Here is a 5,544-nt window from a genome sequence, read left to right on the forward strand (position 1 = left end):
AAGTGTTGACACGCAGATAAAATTGACATTGACGTCGTTTGGTTTGCAGATGGCAAGCTATCAATGCAGGATACCATGCAGATGGTCCTGCAAAACCATATAATATAAAATCAAGATAAGAACAAAAGCGAACAAAAATTTCTTTATGCGTCTTTCTGTTAGATCACTTACAACCTAAAATATGTTCACTTTTCACAGTTTGTGAGTAAAAAAAACCACTGATGATTGCACAGAAGTACCGAAACATGGTTGGGTAACAAGAAAAAACAGCGTTTTGCGTAAGAGACGGAGTCCATACTTTAGTAACCAAGTTGCAGAGCGAAAGAAAAAGGAACGTACAGTAGAGCCAGGGCATAAACAATGAGATGCATAGCTATGTCCTGTAGAAAATAATTCTGTAAAAGTAAATAAATGTCGTTTTGTCGAAAGGTACCAGTACCGAAAACGTAAATTTTAATGTGCACATGTTGGCAGTAGTGTATATTAGTAAACACTAAACAAACTGTTGAAGATGTCCTGAACGAAATTGCAAATTGTATAAGTGCAGCGTTGAACGCACTGACATGAAGTTAAAATATCCGAAAATGAAAAGTAAATATTTAAGTGAACGCGAAGTAATAGCAAATAATTGCATAAAATAATTTTGGAAGGGAGCCTGTGTGGGGTTTGTAGACTTAGGGGCAGTTGTACAATCGTTGACTAAATCCAAGGTGGAATAAGCTAACCACAGGTATAACTTTGAGTGCGCGTTGTAGCATGCGGTTTTATTCCGCAGTTAGTTGTTCATGGAATAGCGATCCCGTCTAGTTAAGTTGGCGACAACTGAAGTGCATGGTGGGTATTTGCGCGTGTGTGATTCAGTTTATTTATATCTCGTCGTGTCGAGTTATCGTCGTCTGCTAAAGAAGTTTTATCAGCTTGGGCGAGAAACGATCAAGGACGCAAAACTATTTAAAAAACTTGTGGACATTATACAAGATTGGGAAAACATTATAGAGAACAAGAAAAGGGATGCAGTGAAAAGGTCAGTGCAAAACATTTACCTAAGCTTGTATTGTGTGTATTAAAATATCAGTCTTTAAATTGGTTAAAGGAATGGGTATTTGTTGTTTGACCAATAAAATATCTTTCCAAATTTCAGAAGAAAGGATGTGACAAAATATGTGATGCATATAATCCACATTGTCGCACAGACCGAGCGAACAACTTCGACAGAACTGATTCACTAAAGAGAGAGACGAAAAAATAATATGCCATATTAAGGCAGCAAAGCTGGGGCGCAAGTTCCAAGTTGTGTATGCCATTACATGCAATTGGATTAAACTATCCACAGCCAAAGTCATTTTGATTCTGACGCAACGTTTAAAGGGGCAAGATAATATTCCCTCCAAAGTATCTGAATGATAGGTGATGAATTCGTAGTAGTTAGCAAATATAATAACAATTTTGACAGGCATAGGCCTACAGCTTTGTGAAATAGTAATTACATGCCATTATTTTCTTAGTGTTTTAAGAGTCTCCTACAACCTACGACAGCACAGGCGTAACGGAGATTGTTTTTGCCGATAATACCGAGGTGTGTTTATTTACTGCCTAGCTTTCTGTCGTAATTGTACTTTAGAATGATTAATTCATTACAGTAGCAAAGTTGTTCGCTTCTCATTTGTAGCAGTTATTATTTATATGAAAATCCCATTTTTGTGATGTGGTGCTAATAATGAGCGATACACTATGTATGACCATAATGCGTTTGATATTGCTGGAGTAAAACTATACTTCTGGTTTGTATTCAAAATGGAAGCTGTTGTCATGTTCTTTTCTAGATTTACGAGGAACAGTAACTATTGCATACATAATTCTGGCTTGTGCAACCATCTCTAGCAGCTATGTGTAATATTTGAGGGAGTGTGAAGTAACTGTAGAAGTAACACATTTGCTCGCTCCTGTCTTGTTTTCTACAATCTCAATTGAAAGCTGTCAATTTTTGCAGGATATGAATCCCTGTTCATAGGTGCCTGAAGTAAGCACGCCATTGGTTGTTGACACGTTCAACAGTTAAGAAACATAAAACTGTTTCAAAATAAGTCGTCATATGATAGCACATCAGGTGTCACAAAATAAATGTTGTAATATTCTAAAACCCCATATTTGTTCATAATTAAACAATTATGTATTCATTTACAAATAGGTGGTGTGTGGTGCCTTGTGCATAAGCTGAATGCATATCATATGCTTGGAATTATATTAATTAAATACAGGCTAAATTGTGTGCAACTCACTGAGTTGCAGTCAAGTGTGAGGTAAATAACATAAAATGAAGGAAAAGTTGAGCACTGCACATTAAACAATTTGTGCATTACAAAATGTGCGAAGAGCATAGAAAGTAGTTCTAATTTGTGTTTTCATATCTGATAAGACTGGGTATAATAGGCCTCTACATGTTTTAAGAAGCCCTTGACATCCTCATTTGGATTTAAATGGAGGCTTTGTGAATAGAGCTGACATTGGTTCCACAAGCTTGCAGATATTTCCAAATGAGACAACTGGTAAGCAAATTAATGTTACTCTCTTCACAGGTTTTATCTGTATTGTAATGTAGTCTGAAAATATTGCATTAATTGTTGACCTCATCCTCTCCCACACACAATTCACGTCATATGGAGACGTGGAGGGGGAACCTAGACGTTTGGTGTGTACAGACATCGGCAGTGCTTATAATTACTTATTAAGCTTGCCTCCTGTTTAAGGTAGAATTTTCGTCATTTTCTATAGAGCTACAAAGAAATATGCTTGAACTCTTACATATTTCAAAGTGTATTCTCCATTCTAGTATTTTAAACTGGGGTTGCTTACACCATTTCCAGGTAACTTTGACCCACTAGTGAGAAAAAGCCTTTAATTTTTTCCCAGGTGAAAGTTACTGACCTTAACTAAGAGTAATCAAGGCAGCAGTCGTCCTCAGTGTGGAAAAAATGATCCTGATGGAAGCGAGTTAACAAAGTATCTTCTTGGGATATTGCCAGCACTATACCAAATGTTGATTGTAAATATTGTAAGAGCTGTTACATTCCAAAAACTTCTGCCTGGGGATTAGGAGAATGTAATTTTACTTTCTGTCAGTATTTTTTAATAGGGTGAGCAAATGTCAGTTGTGTAAAATACAGCTTAATTAGTATGTTTAACATGTCTATGCATTGGTGGAAAAAAACTGTACCAGAGCGTCAGCTATTTCTGTAATACAGATACTATACCGTATTCTTAGCAAATAATGTGTTCTCTTTTCAAATAGTTAAAAATTGTGTAATTCAAAATGAATGTCATTGAACTAAAGTACACTCGTGTATTTACTGCATCACTTTATGAAGAAGTTGAATATTTCCTGTTTTTACCTTCAAAGTTTAGTGTTACAGTTTTTCCTCATGCTCCTGTTTAGTCAAAGTTGCTTTCAGTGTGGGTAACAGACCTTTTTTTTTTTTTTACTGTGGCAACAGATGTATTGTTTTAATATATTCTTTTAATTGATGGCACAAGTCTTTGCCAATGTTAGGAACATATGTTTGAAATTTTCTCCCTGCCACTATTTCCTTCTTTTCTTACCATGTGTAAAGACAGGCAAAAATTGGACCAAAGTAACCCTGATCTATGTTGTATTAAAATACACTGACTTTTGGCACAATATGTGCTGAATGTTCTTGTATACGTCAGTTTATTTAGCTGATTTACAATGGATGTTAGCTTACTGCTGCAATTATTCAACATCTGTCATTTTCAAATGTAATATGTGAAAATGTAGTTAACATTTTGTCATCAGCCCAATGTCTTTGTGGTTACACAGTAAAAGATATTCAGACTTAAAATAAATGAAAAGATACTGATTCTGAAGTAGAAATATTTCTAATCCTTTCCTTATATTTTTAATGCAGGTGGGGCATCAGTCCAGGAGAATGCCTGTCGGCTACACAAGTATCATGTACATCGCAATAATGTTCTAGGTATGCTGTACTTGCAGGTTATCAGAACTGTTAAGCACAAATCTAACACTAAAGCTCAAAATCCACATCAGAAAATTGTAATTCCATTCTAAAGAGATTTTTGATTACGTGATTCTAAAAACTAAAGCACATCCATTAGTTTTTATGACAGGTTATACAGAATTTGACTCGTGAAACAATATGTGTATAGTGTGTGTGGTGACTGATAGTGAGATATGAGTTAACAATGTGGCATTATATTATTCAATAAGTTATTTGTAAAAAAAAAAAGTATTGTATACCAGGATTAAGCCTAATTATTGTCTCTAACTAGATGTCCATAAATATATGTTTATGTGAATTAGCTTATTTTAAATTGATCTAAATTTGCAAATGCTATGACATGTCCTATATCCTTGTAAAAAGAGATATACATATGAATAAAGCTATTACTACTACTACTACTACTACTACTACTACTACTACTACTACTACTGCTGCTGCTGCTGCATTTCCAATGTCAGAAGAAAATGCATATTTATTTGTTGCAAGAGACCAGTCAGGCTGAAGAAGACAAGTGGCCGAGTGTACCACTGTCGTCGACTGCTAAAGAGTTGCATCCATGTGCCACTGCCAAGACTGACTTAGCCAACTTGTAAAATGGTGGTGCTCCAGAAGCAGCATGAAGAGGGAAGAGCTGTTTAGATTCAAGAAAGAATCTAGAGCTCAAAATTAAGATTTTAAAAGAGAAATTAAAAAAAAAAATTCGGAATAAAAACATTAATCCATATAAATGATTTTCATTTAATTCACACAAATTCCATTTTTAATTAGAAAAGACAACTGAAGTAATTAACTAATCTCTATTTTGGCATGCTGTCCATTGTATTGTGCTTCCTGCGGTCTTTCATCTGCAATAGACATACCAATGGGCGCCTGAAAAACTGTTTCGAATGGAGGCAATACTTCGTTCATTTCTATTGTAATGTTGTGTAGTACAGCACTTTCAACAATGACTGCCTCTGCCATTTCAATCTGCAGTCTTATTCCACTGACTAGCACTGAAAACCGTGTTTTCCACACACCATACGACTACTCTACAACATTTCTTGTTCTTATATGTTGTTTATTCTCAGTTCGTGTCCTTGGATTGGTTAATGGAGGAGGGAGATAATTTGGCAATGCATAACCAGAGTCTCTCAACACACGATTGCTCTTTTCACTACGTTCAAGATGAGCTTCCAGCCTAGAAGTATTAAGTGGTCTGATCATGTGCTGAAGCTGGCCACCTACAGACAATGTCCAATAGTTTTAAGCCTTAGGTTGCCACTGTTAGCACACTCAATGAAAAATGTCCTCTTCTGCATTGTCACCACATGGGGACTTGATTCTAACATGTGTGCAATCTATGGCATCGCTAACTCTGGGAAATGATGCTATTTTGAATAAATTCTCCTGCACTCTTGCGTGTTTGGAAATTTATGAATATTGGTGCTAGGTGAGCAGTGGACTTGGAGGCATTATGGTAATCCTTATGGACCAAGTTATTAATGTGCAGGAGCAGACTCAGTAG

At 35.8% G+C, this 5,544-nt stretch overlaps 1 long non-coding RNA gene across 1 annotated transcript; it reads left to right on the plus strand.

The window, feature by feature from the left end:
• The first annotated feature begins 523 nt into the window (after window positions 1-523).
• LOC124619530 lies at window positions 524-4,432 on the plus strand. Its single transcript, XR_006980091.1, has 2 exons — window positions 524-1,024; window positions 3,924-4,432. It is a non-coding gene; the product is annotated as an uncharacterized LOC124619530 (long non-coding RNA).
• Window positions 4,433-5,544: the final 1,112 nt, after the last annotated feature.

Source organism: Schistocerca americana, chromosome 6 (genome assembly GCF_021461395.2).
Source record: "Schistocerca americana isolate TAMUIC-IGC-003095 chromosome 6, iqSchAmer2.1, whole genome shotgun sequence".
Lineage (NCBI taxonomy): Eukaryota > Metazoa > Arthropoda > Insecta > Orthoptera > Acrididae > Schistocerca > Schistocerca americana.